The sequence below is a fragment of the Malurus melanocephalus genome, unplaced genomic scaffold (assembly GCF_030028575.1).
Source record: "Malurus melanocephalus ecotype Western Australia unplaced genomic scaffold, MMel_1.1 scaffold_220, whole genome shotgun sequence".
Taxonomy (NCBI): Eukaryota; Metazoa; Chordata; class Aves; order Passeriformes; family Maluridae; genus Malurus; species Malurus melanocephalus.
In genome coordinates this window covers 64,802-81,451 of record NW_026623452.1, presented here as the reverse complement: position 1 = coordinate 81,451, position 16,650 = coordinate 64,802, and the positions used below count along the sequence as shown (strand labels likewise).

Sequence of the window (16,650 nt, the reverse complement as noted above, 5' to 3'; positions counted from 1 at the left end):
AAAAAACAGTCTAAAACCCCACAGAATGGGAGGAGCACTTGACTACACTGGAATTACACCTGCAAATCTAAGGATGGTGGACTGCAAGAAGCCCTGGATGCCATGACTCCAGAGAGCTGGCAGCATCAAGTGCCACAGCTTGCAGGACAGCYGGACACCATCAGGCACTGGCCCTGATCAGCTTCCAGAGCAGGAACTCTTCCAAATACACAGCTCTTAAGGGCAGCATCTGCACAATGAAATGTTGTTAGGCCTGTTGCTAGGTGCGTTTTGTTTGACTTTTTCCTACTTCCCTCTGCTGCTTGCCTGGTTCTCACTGCTCTTGCACTCTGATTTTTGGTGTAGCTCCTGAAGCACCTTCTGCCCAACCTGACAGGTCACTGCCTGGTGGGTTTTTCACCTCAGCTTGTGCCCCACAGAACCTGCCTCATGCCAGGACCCAACAAGCAAAAAAAAGCATCTCAGTTCCCTAAACCAATTGTCCCTCACTGAAACCTACACAAGCGTAAACCGGTCACTCCCTTTGCTCCTCCAAGTCCCTCTCTCCTCACTCTCCTCAGACAAGATTCCCTTTTACTGTTGCTCCCCTGGCCCCYTAGCTACCCTCCTCCCTGCCTTCCTCCAACTGTTTGCAGACCTGTGGGATGTCCTGGAGCCACAGACCAGCTGGACACATTTCCAGCCYCACATTTCCAGGGGCACAGCTTCCCTGCAAGGAGGAGCAGCTGCTGCAGGGGAAGACCTCCTCATGTCACTCAYCCTCAATTTTTCAGGCTGTTCCTTAGACAGTCTGGCTGTACCCAGGAGGCTGAAGGCAAACAGCTAGGGCAGCTGCAATCATCATTCCTTGCCTCTGGCACAGCTCCCAGGAGCACCCCTTCATCTGCCCCCAGTACTTCCAAGCAAGGCTGCTTTTAACAGGTGATTTGCCYTAACTGCTCTAACCATGAGTGGAGCAAGGCAGGAGCCTCCACCTGTCCAGTGTTACAGCCATGTGACATAAAATCCTCCCTCACTACCACACGCAGCTCCCAGGGGAGAGCTCTTCAGTTTGGTGCTGGGATGGAACASACACACACAGGAGTGGGAAGTCCTGTAACACATCTACAAAGCATCTACAATCACATTTCCCAGTGTTTCCCACAACAGCCTGATTTTCAGGACGGTGTCGGAAGATGCATCTTTGGCACCAATGCCAAATGGCCATGCTACTGCTCCTAAATAGTAACCTGAAGGAACCAAGAGTGATTCAATTCCCACAGCTCACTATCTCTTCCCAGCCCAAATCTCAGAAATAGCAAAATTTCAGTAGGAAACACACCTTACAGAATTTCACTCAAAACTCTTAATTTAACAAGCTGAACAGCTGAGAAAAGACTCAGCTTGGTAGGGCATGTGCAGCAGGTTGTGCTTGCCCTGCCTGCTATGCCCAGGGATTGCACACTGGCCCCTTCTTCAAGCCTTGCACTTCTTCAGATGGGTGATAAATTCTTTGCTGATTAGATTTTAAAACTTCACATGAGCCCAGCGCTAAGTGAGATATGCTTAGAATGTGGATCTATCTGGGAGGCAGCAAGACTGTGACTGCTAAAGAGCTTGCAAACTACACCAAACATAAAAATTGGAAATATTTACATCCTTGAGGATCCATCCTGTTTTCCTCAAGAATTGATATAAAAGCATGAAGACTGATGCACATAAAGTACATTATAAAACAACCTAGGCTGGTAGAGATCAGTGGGTCTTCAATGAGGGAGTTTCTGCATTTACTGCAATGTCAACTCCTTCCTTAGTTTTCCTGGGACAACATGGATAACTAAATGAAGAGGTGAGAGAAGAATTACAATAACTTTTATTAATTTAGTGTCTATTATGACTCATCTTTCATTATGTCTCATCACATTCCCAGCAGTAAATCCCATACATTTTTTCCAACACCAAAAAAAAACCAAACCCACATACAAAATATTTTCCAGAGGAGTCTAGTAAATCATCCTGCTTTGTGTCATCCAAGGACAACAATAAACTAATAGCTGCATTTCTGCTCTCCAGAGGGGACAGCATTTCACTGCCACAGAATCCTGCCTGCCTTACCTGAAGAATGAGCCATTCAAACCATGAGAGGTGGGAAGCCTAAACTGGAGCACATATGTGCAGCATCCAGTGTTTGCAACTGGATTTAAAACTGAAGTTGTGTTTAAATGAAAGAAGTGCATTTCTAGCCCTGTACAATTAGGTAAAAAACACTTTCTGAAGGCAAATCAATACTAGGCTGCCTGTCCAGTCCCACAGGGAGAACACATAAAATAGATTATGAGAGGTATGAATCACCTCATTCATTTCAACTTCAAACCCTAATGATAATTCAGATGTTAACAATGGTTTTACCAACTTTTTAATAGGAACAACTTCCTAATATGCTTTAGCTGCTGTGGTATGGGCCATGTAAAGTGGCAAAGCACAGAAAATTTTGAAGATATTGACAGGTTCATGATAAAATGTAGTTCCTATTCTTCCTCATTTTATCTGCCAACATGAAAATCTGTGAGAAGGTGAGACTGCAAGAAGAAACAAAAGAAAAGATAGATCTAAAGGAACCAAGAGACTATTAGACATTTGGGCCACTGCCTCAGAAAGCGAAGTTGCAAGGACAGTACTAGGGAAGTGCAGAACAACAATTTCTCAATGCTTCCCTTCCGCCCAAAATTTGAATACTTTCATTTTTGTCATCTCACTTGAAAGCCATCCTTGAAGCCAAGTGGTCAGACAACTGTTTTTTCTTCTTTAAGAGTATGTACAAGTCTTGCTTAAGTATTAATTTTACAGGCCAAATATAAATGCTTTCAAAGAGTTTGTCCTGTAAGCCTGTGTGCAACTTCACTTTTGTGTATGACTCAGAAAGAAACCAGCCCATTCTCAATCYGTTTTTACCAGCATTTGAACAGATTTCTTCAGGATCCCATTCTCACTTTCACTCTTTATTTTTAGGGAGAAGAGGAAAACTATAAAAATCTAGGTGAAATATCCAAGAATTTCAAGCAAAGCACTGCACTCTTGATACTACTTACACAAAAGGAAAAGCAATCCTTTACAGAGCTGAACCAAAACTAAGCAACTGATTGCTAGACAAGACACCCCTCACTAGGACCAATTCTTCAACTTCATCACCCATGACAGAATAATTAATTAAAACAGGCTTCAGCAAGACTACAGCATCACAAGTCTCTACATCTTGGTCCCTTTCTTTGGTTCTTCATGCAGACAATACCACTGCTGTCACCACTGTAAATCTAGAATTTGATGTCATAAATTGGACCCACAGGCATTGGGAGGCAACCCACAGCAGGAGAGAGAGGAAAGAGCCCAACACACATCACAGGAATGGGAAAGGAACATTCATTCAGTAAAACCATGCAGAGGAACCAGCTGACAGCCCCACAGGTCACACACAAGACTCCAGTAGCTTGTTTTTGATGCTCTAGGCTGAACCCAGATTTATGCTCAGATCACTTCTCCAATGCCAACCACATGTGCAGGAAAGAGGCAAGGCAGGCAATATCAGAGATGGGTTCAGCACCCCCTTGATGTCCATGGAAACACCCAGTGGCATCAAGTCATACAAAATACAACTAAATAGAGTTAAAGACACAGGACTCTTCTGGGCTTCATGCTTCTGTGGGGATTTAGCAGTTTGAGATTAGCACAGTTCTGAACCCAGACAGCTTTGAGTCAAACACTCAAGTGAATCTTGAAACTGGGATCACAGACAGGAAACCCAGAAAACTTGCCCTTAAGAAAAATCAAAATTAACAGAAAAACAAACCTACAAAGAGTAATAATTTAGAAACACTTGAATTACATTAGAGTAACTTGAATTTGGTTTCAGACAAGTGCTTGTGATTTTTAGCTGCATGCATTCAAAGCAGTTAAAACCCCAAACACATCATAGAGCTGGTGACATTATTCAGTGCTCTAAAAAGCAGTGAGAGCCCACTAGCAAAGATAATGAAATTAAGGGCCACAACATGGTGGTTCTGAAATTAAGATGGAATTCACCCTCTACACCTCCTCATTTATTTTTGCTTTGCTTTGTTCTGTCTGCCTAGACCATGGAGGATGTTCTGACTGTACCAGGAGCAGRTAAGAACGAAGAGTTGGAGAACTGCAGACAGTCCACAATGAAATCTCACCTGAAGGGGCCATTCCCCTATTTCTGGGTACCAGCCATACCCCAAAGCTGTGAAGCAGCYGAGCTCACTGCACAGAACACATTCCACACCCTCTCAAGGACTCCAGCTGTGCTTTCAACAGGAAAACCTGTATCTTTCAGGGACTCCTTGAGCCAGGAGAATGGATTCTGAAAGAGATGCTACTTCCCAAAGGCTGAGGGGAGGCAAGAAMATGTCCTAAAAGCCTTTAAGCTGAGACCACAGACACACAACTTTTGAAACCCAGTATGAAAACCTCTGATGGACTCCTACATTTAGCAATATTAAAATGTATGTTTGACCATACTCCACATTTCATTTCAGACATGAAAAAAATGAAGATACCTTTCATTAGTTTGCTCAGATTGTAAGCAATTCCTAGCACATTCAGTGTTTTCCCAGAGCCTGCTTTTGATTTGGACCCATGCACCTGTTATACAAATTAAGAAATCCTGTTTCTTTTCCCTGACAATACTCCAATAAGGCACCTTCACAGCACATCGAACTGATTATCCTTCCCTTCTCGCTTGTGCTATTCCAGTCAGAACCACCAGCATTGCTGGAGCTTCAGAGCTGCCCACAGGGGTGCCCAGCACAGCCCCTGTGTCAGAGCAGCCTGGAGCCAGCTGGACACTCGGGCAGGCAGCTCTGGCTCCCCTCAATCTGCCTTTGCAAAAGCCAGAGGCAGCCGGGCTGGGGATGGCAGCCGTCAGAGAGACACAGCAGCCAGGCTGACACAAGCTGGCCCCAGCCAGCCCTTGCTATTCAGCTCATGTTTTGGCACCTGTGATAGTGACTTAGAACAAACTTTCCAAATCCAAGCCAACAGCCCCTGCCAACAAATGACACTGACACTTTTCATCCCAGTTGGGGTTTATTTCTAGCACAGGAGGTCACGGAGCACAGCAGGTCTGTGACCAGCAAGGGGGATGCTCCCAGTAAGCTTCAGATCCCAACCAGGTACAGCCAAACCACAGCTGCTTTTGGGGAATGCAAATGTTTATATTTCCTGACATATTCAAGGCAAACCAGATTAGAAAGAGTAAATTTGATTATTGCAGTTTGAAACTGAAAATGCAGTGCTTTAGCCAAATACAACTTTCAACTGCTCCGAATGGTAACAGATATATTTTCCCCAAACTTCAAAACTAAGATTAGGAGACTAAAGCCAAGTCCTCTCTGAGCAGAAGTTTGAAAGCCTTTCTCTGAGAGCTATAGTTCCAATTTCTTTTTTTAAAGCCTACTCTGTTTAGGGAAGCCAGGGACTTTTCTCCATACTCTTTGTTCTCTTGCCTTCACACTCATTACACCACTCCTTTTAACCACCCATGTAAAAAGAAAAGAAACACTACACTTCTGAAAGCTGGATCTTGTTCTGAGTTGCAGGGACTATTTTCACCACCATCATGGGACAACCATGTAAGACCCCAGGTGCTGTTCCCCAAATATTACTTAGCAAACCCCTGTTCCTTCTAAAAACATCACTCCAGCCTTCCAGTTTCCATTTCTTGTGCTTCCTTATGGAACGACAATGGAGCAGGAACACAGGACATAATGGTTTGAGATTTGATGAGAGGGATGGAACATCACTCCTACAATGAAAGCCTGAGAGAATTAGAATTGTTCAGCCTGGAGAAGGGAAAGGTTCAGGGTGATCTAATTACAGCCTTTCAGTACCTGAGAGGAACCTAAAAGATGGAGARCTATTTCTAAGAGCATAGAGTAACAGGACAAGGGGGAGTAGATTCAAACTCAGAGTAGGCTTAGATTAGGTATTAGGAAGAAATTTTTTGCAGCCMCAAAGAATAATTTCCCTACATCAGTAACAATAAAACATTGTTCAAGAATTAACACCCCAAAACAGTGAAACACTAAAAAMCAGAGGATTAAGGACCAGAACTGCTTGTAACCTGGAAAACTGGAGATGCTCAGACTTGCTCTGAAAATGCCATTTCTCTTTGCAAGACTTAAAACTTTGGTCACTGTCTTCTGTTCTCAGTAGCCTATTTGCCACCACATCTACACACCTGCAATATAGTGAACTACCCACCACCAGCAAAATCTAAATGAATATTTTATTTAAGTTAGGAGCTAATGCTCCACATGTCTTCAGGTATCTCCATGCTGCCTTGCTACAACAATGCAGTTTCCCACTTGCAGCTTTGCAACTTGAGTGGTGTTCAAAGTTTGATCACTTGGAAAGAGCTTTTTCTGCATAGTGCTATCTACCATTACATGGCAAATCTGTGAATGAGTTATTCCACCTTCCTGATCATGGAATTTGATATACCTCACACTGTGTTTGCTCCTTCTTCACAATACTCAAACTTATAAGAAACATATTCTTAGGGCTCAAACACCAAGTTATGATGTTTAATTAGTCACCACATTAATTCATTCATTCCAGGTGCATGAGACCCAAATTTAGGCTAGATTCATTTACACCAACAAGCTTACTGCTCTGTGACTGGGGCAAAAATACCAACCGCTGTTTCAGAGCAGAACAAACCAGAGCAGTTGTCACATGAATGCTACTGAAAGAGGAGGGTCCTCTGCACAGGATAAGAAGCAAAAGGCTTGTATTTTAGCAAGGAAGGGTTAGGTTTTGCATTAGGAAAAAACCTGTGCAGTGAGGTAATTAAGCACTGGAACAAACAGACTAAAAAGGCTGTGATCTTCTCTCATTGATTAAAACAGTTCCTTCTGGCCACAAGTAGAGGGAATGAAGCAGATGAGCACTTCAGGTCTATTTCAGCACTATTTTCTATTATTCTAATCTTTCAGCAGCTCTCAGCAGTGTATTTTTCTAATTACATCCAGTTTTCAACAGATTAGCCTCCCTTTATTCACATTTCCTAGCACAAACACCCAGAGCAAGCTGTTCCTGGACATCAGCTCCTTTGGCACTACGTCGCTGTACCTTTTGTGAGGATTTGGCCCTTAAGATCTCTCAAGAGTAGAGCTTTAATTTCACAGCACGGATCTTGCTCATTTTACTCCATATTTACCGAGAACAAAGGGAAGACTATGCAAATGCCCTGYTACTTAGACCTGAACAAAGTGGAAGCAAACATGTAGATGTGAATGGGAGACATAATGGTAGGAAAAAAAGCAGCCCTTTTCAAAAGTAAAATGACTTTGTCAGGGTCCTTTTGCACTATGTGCATGGATGATTTGTGACAAAACAAAAAAGTGCTAGCCTAGCACGTCACCCATGTCAGAGATTAGAGCACTTCAAAACCCTCAGTAGTTCAAGCACTTTCTGGAACTTGAAAGGCTTTCTTAGGCAATGCTTAGCTTCTTTATGGCTTTTACACGACTTTGATGTGCACCTAAAAGTGAGGAATCTTAATCTGAAGGTTTTCTATGGAAACACCCATATTGTATAATAAATCACAAAACCTCATCGTCCTGATTAACATGAGTCAAAAGTTGGCAAAAGTTTTTGCCAGAAGTTAAAGATTCAGAGTCATTATTTTGATACCTAAATAAGAACCCTGAATTTCCAWGCACTTAGTTACTTTCAAAAGCTTCTACAATAACAGCACTAGGGTAATATCTCTAATCATTGACAAAATATGGTGTGCAAGGAAGTAGGTGCTTATGCAAGTGTCACTTTTTCACCCACTCTCGWTCCCTCTTTAAAGCAAAGATTTAAAGTTTTCCTTAAAGTTAAGTCATCTGTGGAAACACAATCAATTTCTCCKGTGTTACAAAACGTCTTCTCTGAGTGCAAACATGGATGTGTAAACATCAGCTTCGTTTTCCCCCCTCACTATACACCCTTAACCCCCAGGAGCATTAATGAGAATTATGCATGCATAACGAGCACAGAATAGTCCCCTTATGAATAGGGGCCTTGTTGGAACAATGAATACATTTAACCATTAACATCTAGGGATGTGCCCAACTATCCAATTTAACTAGCTGCCAAACAAAGCTACCATGACCTATCTGATATTGTCAGGTTTGCAACTKCAGCTCTCTGAAATTTGTCTCTCATTTGTTTTTAAAGGAGGTGACAGTGGTCTGCGCGGGGGCTCTTTGTCACAATGGGCTCCTCGCAGAAGGATGGCCTTCAGAAGGGCTGTCACATCCACCCTGTGATGGAAGAACTCTGGAGAGGGAAAGACCGTGGCCCCAGCAAGCAGAGCAGAGCCAGAGACCAAAAAAATATGTGCAATTTAAGTGCATATATATGCTGGCCACCAGTATTAATAGAAACTCAGTAAGAGCAGAGAAAGGCAGAATACAGCACAGAATCATATAAAGTAGGTTAAAAACTACATTTCRAAAGAAAAGACTGGAAAGGCAACTTCTAGGGGAATAATTTTGTCCTCTACAGATGGAAGTTCCTATGCAATTGCCTATACTTGTCCTTTATTTCTATATTTTAGCTATCAAAATTCAAGACAGAACCCAAGGATGTGTATCACTAATACTTCTGAGACTTTTGAGTCCACAGAATAAATGTAATGGTATCATCTATGCTATTCAAAATTCCTCCATTGTTTTAATGTCTTTCTGTGCCTTAAAATTTCACAAGTTAAAACTTTACACATTAATCATGCATGTATGACTACACTAAGAAGGTAATTAATAACCCTCCTTTAAAACTGATGTACTGAAAAGACTAAGATAGATTTATTCTCCTGGAAGTGCGTGCATAGTGTGTATCCATAAGAAAAGGTTGTGGTTGCTCCATCATAAATCATTTGTGTAACACTGCTGAGTTTCTTGATGTTGTGCAATGGCACAGAGCCTCGGGAGGGTCCAGGACAGGCAAGCACTCCATAAAATTCATCTGTCAGACTGCCTGGGCAGCACGGTGTACAGAAGATAAYACTGCTGAGCCAGAGGGATCCTCTGGGTGCCATTCCAAGCTGTGTAGCTTCACCTGCCATCAGACACCACGAGACTACWGCACTCTGTATGGAACCAGCAAAGCCACCTGAGCTCCATTTCACATCCCAAAACAGGGAGACAAACATGGTCCTTAGATTATTCTACAGGGTGGTCTGACAGAGCAGCGTTCCTACAGCAGTCCAGACACGCAGGGCTCACTGCAAGTATCAGCACTGCTATAAAAGTATTCAGCTGTTGTAAGGGACAAAAAGCAGCCATAAAAAGTGCTCTGAACAACTGTTACCTGTATAATGGACAGAGCAYGTTGGCACAGTCCTATTGTGGCTTCTCCACACACAACAGAGGCAGTTCCCTGTCCAGACCAGGCTCAGTCTCCAGCACACCTGGATTTACAGACCACCCTGGAGAGGAAGGACACAAAACAGGTGGAAAACCTTGTCCTCCTATGCCTGGGCTATGTAAACCAGTGCACCCAGCTCTTAGCTTGAGGCTCTGGTGATTTTTGTGGATCCAAACAAAAGATACTACTGTGCAGAAATATTTGTATTTTTCCATCAAATAATATACTGCCTTAAAACAGTAAATCTTAACTGCTTGGAAGAAGATTTAAACAGGCTTGCCTCCCTATCTTATTCTATCCTTAGGATAAATCATTAAATATTAGCTGGATGCCTTATTTCATCCATTGGGGCTGCTCAGAAGTTACTTGTATGTGAACAAAGCAAATACCTTAATGTATCTTCATGGATATGAGGAATCTATCATCTTAAATACTGATACCTAATCAAATCAACAGATTGATACACTCAGTATAAATTCCGTCACAGGCCTGGCTGCTGTCTGGGAATTGACTCTGATCCATCAAAATTTGTATTTTGCCCAAGAAGCAAAAGCTATGCTTTAAACTGGTATGTGATGAGTATGTATTTGAAGTCTTATTAAACATATGTCTCTTTATTGTGTCATTTATGCTTTCATGGGATAAAGATTCAATTACAAAGACTTTACAATACCTGGAACTCTAGCTCTACTTTTATACCATTTAAAAGCAAAACCATTTCACTGCCCAGGGTGCCTTTTATGCATATCCTTGCTCTTTACAGATCCTCGAGCTATGCCGTTTTTCATGACTAATCTTTATAAAAGCTCTTACTTATTTTGATATATTTGTTTTATTGATTTATGTAGCAATTATCATGCCAACTTTGTTTCCACTTATCACATTAGTGTCTTTTCATTAGTACTGCCCTTTGGTTAAGAACTGCCGGGTCAGACCGGGCTCACTGGCATGGGAACATTATTTTTCTAGTATTTTTTGATAGCAATCTGGCAGCAAAACTTCAGCGGCACATCTTGGGAGCAGCTCTTGGGAGCCACCAGTATTTTAAGGATGGGTCATTTCTTACTAAGCTTGTTCTCCATCCTAAGATCYAGTTCAACACCAGATCTTGAGCTGACCATTAAAAAAAAAAATCATTACATACGCTTCAGCAGAGATTTTTCAGAGAATGAATAGACCATGTGAATTGTAGCAATACTTGACTCAATTTGACAAGAAGATGGTGTGCTGGGGGAGAGTAGGTTCTCTGATGACTCTTGGATACCTTCCCAAGACATTTACAGGAAAGGCTGATSTGAATAACTAAGCCATTTGTCTCCTCACCTGGACCAAATGCTCATGCAAGACACCAAGGACAACATTTCTTGGGGCTCACGGATATGAAAACTATAGGTTTCCATCTGGCAGTGGAACAGCAATTCCATCTTTATGAGGCATTAAGTAAGTTTAAACACATTTTTTTTTGCCTATAGATTACTCCCAAGAGGGCATTACAGAGTGGGCAGCTGGTCCTGCGTCAAACAGAAATTTAAGACATGGGAAAAGAAGGGAAAAAAAGATGTTACTGCCGGTGAGTCTTGCCTGTATCTACAGTCATCTCACCAGCTTTAGCTTAACACTTCTGGTGACAGTCTGAGCCTGAAGAGTGCTRTAAAACCCTGAAAAGATTAATGAAGGAAGGATCCTTCTCCAGAGGAGCTGCAGGCTGCAAACACATAGCTTTCCTTCTACTCAAAATAGCTATTGCAGCAAGCACAGCCCACAGCCCCTGACTGCTCAGAGGCTGGATCAGAGCAGTGGAGGAAGGACACCTTTCAGGTTCAGCTTCTAGTTCAGAAACTAATGTAACTTCTAGCCTTTTTCCTCACCTCAAGAAGGAATTAAGTCAAAGTCAGCCTGAAGAAGTGATGATATAGCTCACTGATATTTTTTCTGGCTGTGATCTACCACCTTTTCATGGCAGCTTTCTGACAATAAAGTAACATCCCATTATATAGCCTGYAGACAGGGAAACTGAGGCACAACTGCTTTAGGCTACTCAGGGACAAAGAGGGGAACAGAATCTATCCCACATTGGACCAGCCACCCTCTCCAACAGGTAATCCGTGGTACAAATCACCAAGAAGCCTGTGTGGTCATAAATAAGCAAATACTAAATGTAACGAGAAGAAAACCTTCCACTCTAACAAGCTGCAAGGACATTTCAAAATTGTGTAACAATCAGGTTTGTCAAAAAGAAACAGAAACCTCAAGGAAACAGGACTATTTCTTGTACCTTTTCTTAAAATCTTAATCCCCCTAAGCATGAACAGAACTGTGCTCATCCAGCAATCTTTCCCCCGAGATGTACCCTTCCTTCATCCACCCCACTGAAGGCTGCCCCACACAACTACACATGCACGTGGACAGAATACCACATGAGTAAAAACTGCAGTGCACACCAGAGGATTTTAGCCTCTTATTCTGAGGGGATACAAGCTTCCAGAGCCAATACAGCAAGTCCATGTATCATCTGGCACACACCAGACACTGACAGAATGCTGCCGTGAGCAGAATRTGGTTCTGGACTACACCTTTACCAGGGGACCACGGTTCTCATTAGGGAGACAGAAATAAAAGGCTGAGTGGTAATAAAAAGAAAAATAGGAAAACAAAGTGTGGCATGACCCACTTCATAATAAAATGGACAATTTAATAGATATTCTTGGACACACATAAAACAGGGATCCAGCTCATGCTCCTTTCTCAACACAGATGGGAGCTTTGCCACAGGCTGAGATGGGATGAGCTCCAGTCTAACACGTGCACCACATGCAGCAAGCGGGTTCTGGTGGGAATCTAGGACTTGCCTGTCATTATACAGAAGGTAAAACAGTTTTTATCTGTAAATTGCTAATGCATGTCCAGCTCTACTATGGGGTATTCAACATATACACAGTAATGAACACTCCTGCTGATTTAAGGCACGGGATGACMTAGGAGAATAAAGTAGCTTTGAACAGAACATTCTTGGTTCTGCCCTTCAGAAGCAAGTTCCTGAGCTCAGTCTGGCCATCTTCTGTGCTCTTGGTAAAGCAGTAGTGCAGCAAGACAAAGCTAATCATCCCTTTGGTAGTTTTYCACAAGATGATTATTTAGATAGTAAAGAGTTCCTAAAATTCTTTCACAAATGACATATTTGCCATACTTCCCAGAAATCAGGCCAATTCTCTCTCTACTTACCATATGTTTACAGACTAGGTTTTTTTGCATGCTCAGACACTAGTCAATAAGCCAGAGGAAGAACTGAGCATATGTAAATGAGTAGGATGTTCTCGTGGTTACATGATTACTGAAGCAATCACAAGAGGACTTTTATTCTGGTTCTGCTACAATTCACTGCCTGAATGTGGTCAAGTCACAGACTCCAGTTGAGTTCATTCAGTTTTCCCACTGAGAACCTGGAAAGCGGTGACAGGCAGGCACCACCATGCTCCATGCCCCAGAAAAACCTGGGAATATCTGGAACTCCTCCCAGAGCCCGTGCCAGGGTGCAGTGGACGCTGTAACCCAACCCAGGGCTCGCAGGGTATCCCCAAGGCAGCCCTGTCCGGGAGCCATTCCAGACGTGGCAGCACGTGTCAGGTTGGAGCTATCCAGACTCCCTGGAACCAAAGGCTTAGTCCCTTGGCAGGATTAACACAGCCCTTCACCCTCAGAAACAGCATAGAATTCTCTCATCAAAATGTTAACCAAGGAGCKCCTATGAAAACCTCCCAGCTCAGTCTGTGATAATCAAAGTACAAGATCAGGAACATAYTACCTCATTTCTCAGTCTGGGGAAGACTTAAAAAAACCCTTCCTGTGGATCACAGCCAAGGCAGCTGTACCTTTACCTGACCAACCTTTGCTATTTGCAGCAAATTACCCTTGAAACATACCATTTGTTCCAAAAAAGTAGAGTACAAGATAGGAGCACAGATTCCACCAGAAGAGAAGGAAGTCTTACAGACAAAGGAGAGCTGCTGCTCARAAAGGCCTGCTGGTGGGGTGTCTTATCCATCCCATAGCCAAACATGGCCTTAGCCCTACACTCAATGAAATACACTTCTAAGCAGAGAAACATCTGATGTTTTTTGAAGGAAGCTGTGGAAGAGAAATTTAAAACTAAACTCCTGGTCATCCCTAAGAGTTCATTCAGGAGGTGACAATACTCAGGCAAGTTGCTGCCAGATTCACATCACACCTAAAAACAAAAGCTTGTTCTTTTCCTCAAGAGTCTTCCTCCTTCCTTTCCTCCTTCCCTTGTCATGACATTTTATACACGAGGCTGGCAGGTCCTGCCCAAAACCACTCTCCATGTCATTTTAGGCCATTCAGCAATCCCAGCAACCACTCTGCAGACCAGCTGAGCATAGGGACGCAGCTCCCACTCCACTATTCCCTGTGAGGCTGTTATCCAGGATGCTCTGTTGTATCCCAGATCCACCAGCTTAACAGCTTCAACACTGCAGCCACAGCTAATTCCACATGAGGGTGTGGGCTGCAAACTCTCCCAAGTATTTCATTTTATTACATGTGAAATGGACACCACCTGTAAGAGGAGACAGAAAATAGACACCCGACAGACTGTGTGCTGGTCCCTCCCTGGGCACTGGGTTGGGCCTCTCTCCTTCACTGAGCTGTTGGTTTTCCTGAAGGGTCAAAGAACCTAATAATCATCAAGGCTTTAACCTCTGCCAGATTTGTTGTATTAACCTATAAATACTGGCTTAGGATTAGCCAAGGGCTTTCAACACTTTAGTGACTGAAAATATCTAGTAAACATACAACAGGACTACAAGAGTTTCATTTTTTAGAGAAAATAAGCCCAAACCAACAAGAAGGAAACTGAGGGTCATGCCAGGGCAGGGCAGGTCTGGCCCACATGGGGCTGAAGTGAGAGGAAAGCTCCTGGCACTTCACTAAAGGCTCGATTCAGCTCAGCACACTGCTCTCCACTGTCACCCCCAGCTGCCCACTACCCTTCCTCTTCCACTTTAGCTGACATCTGACATCTTCAGGGGATGCGCTTCAACATTTGCGTGCCATTAAAACACATAAAAAATGAGTCTCAACGTCAAAGAGAAATGTGTGTATATTAAAATACATTCACTGATAATAGCTGCCYGTGAAAACACTGGAAGACACTTTGGTATTTAATTAGAAGAAAGCACAAGACAGGAGGCACTACTGCCTGGTGTGGGATCATTAAAGCACACAGGCTTTGGTGGAGCAGAGTAAYACTCAACTAACAGGCAAGATCAATATGCACCACTCTTCCTCAGCTCTGCTCCAACCCTCTTCAAAGGAAACCTTTATGAGCTAAAATTTAAAAGCATATTACCCTCCCTCACCTGCTCTCTTGCCGTTTCTTTTCTGAGAGCTTGTTATTCAGCAGGGAAGTTCAACAGGACACAAGAAGACAATGAAACCTGTCCACAGCAGGAGGGTTGAAACTAAATGAGCTTCAAGGTCTCTCCCAACCCAAACCATTCCATGGTTCTATGATTCTCTGCAGCATCACMGCACCTACATCTTCCTTCTGGAAGCAGACAGTTTGCTCAAAGTTTTCTCTATAGCACTAGAGTTTTATAGAAAATGTAAAACCATCAATTTAAAGTTTGAGGAACTTCTTCCAGGAAGAGCTCAGGCAAGAGGGTTAAGCATTCATCAACATGGATGAAACGCGTTGTTTTGCCTCTCCTTTAGATCTCCAAAACCATCATCTGATGCTTCTATCAGCACAGAACAGGAATACCAAGCTTCAAAATGCCATTCCTGCAAATCTCTTCTTGCCAAAAATGACAAATGATTCCTTTTCCACAGATAACTCTACACCCCTGTGTCATCTCAACTACCTCATGCAAAGTGAGGATCACCAGCACTCTGCAATCGATTACAGCCGTAAGAGATCAGCCCAATGGCCTATCAAATTTAATCCCCAAGACAGAATCCCACGCCAGGAAACATATCCAAAACCCATCTAAGAAAAGAAGTCTTTCCATCAAACTCAGCAGGCTTTGAATTGAACTGCTAAAAGAGAAAAAATAATAACAACCCAAATTGAAACTTGTACCCCCACACATCTAAAGGCAGTTGCAGTGGCATGAGGCTGAGGKAGCTAGAAATTGTGCCAGGAGATTGATAGCCTCTTTACTTCAATGCCTGTAAACATTTTCTTAAAACAGATTCATTGAACTGTTCAGATCARAAAATATGAAAAAGTGAGGTATGTGACTTCATTATCTGGATATATGATATATTCATAAGAGTTTCATTATTACATGCTTGATCCCCTTACCGGGGCAGTTGCTGAATATGCAATAAAAACTCTATTCTTATTATCYGTGTGTTACTTTACCCTTTCAGTGCTGTCAGGCATTGTTCCCGAACTGTGAAAAGGCAAAATRGAACAACACTCTGCTCATCAACTTTCACAAGTGCTGCAGACTTACTGCTTAACTAAGCAAAAGCCAAGTTCTGCTGGCTGTATCTCTCCAAGGTGTCACCTCTGCCTTTCCCTATGAAGCGCTCCTCAATTCCTCTGCAAGATGAGTCTTCGCAAGTCAGAACTCACACCGAATTCACCACCCGCCTGCGGACCCCAGATCTGGTCACTAAAACACGCCTGCCAAACTATCCGGCCACTGATCCGTGTTCGGCGAAAGGGACCCTTCCCGTGAGGAATCCCCTGCCTCAGGTGCTCTGCARAGGGATCGCACAGGTCTGGAACGCCGCGATGGAAACCCCGGCGCTAGCGGTGGAGACGGATGAGCGACATCTGCACAGTGTAAAAGSGCAGGAGCCATCCCGCTCTCCTTTGCTGGGCAATGTTGAGTTATTTCGGCCAGCGGCGTGCCCAGCGCGCTYCGCTCCCGGCTCCGTGGGCACAGGGAAGCGGCGCAGCTCTGAGGGAGCCGGGGCGCACCGCTGTGCTCGGCAGCGGCACCGGAGCGGGGACACCCCGGACCCGGGCTGAGGCGAGCCCGGCCCCGCAGCCCCGAGCCCCCACAGCCCCGTCCCCTCCCGTCGCGGAGCGGCCACCCGCGGGTGRCTCGGTACTGACCGGCCGTGGGCACGTCGGGGACCAGCTTGAGGGGCCCGATCTGTCGCAGCTGGAACGCCGTCCGCACTTCGTGGCAGCTGGGTGACCTGGCCGCAGCCAGCGCGCCGCACAGCAGGCACAGCCCCAGGACGGCGCGGCTCCCGCCGCCG

At 43.9% G+C, this 16,650-nt stretch overlaps 1 protein-coding gene across 1 annotated transcript in view; it reads right to left on the bottom strand.

Annotated features, from left to right (window-relative positions):
* Positions 1 to 16,644, bottom strand: part of LOC130578281 (glypican-5-like) — a 318,008-nt gene extending 301,364 nt beyond the window's left edge. The window contains exon 1 of the mRNA XM_057374239.1: positions 16,502 to 16,644. The gene's annotated coding sequence lies outside the window, so the exon portion shown is untranslated. The remainder of the gene's footprint in view (positions 1 to 16,501) is intronic.
* Between the last annotated feature and the right edge of the window lie 6 nt (positions 16,645 to 16,650).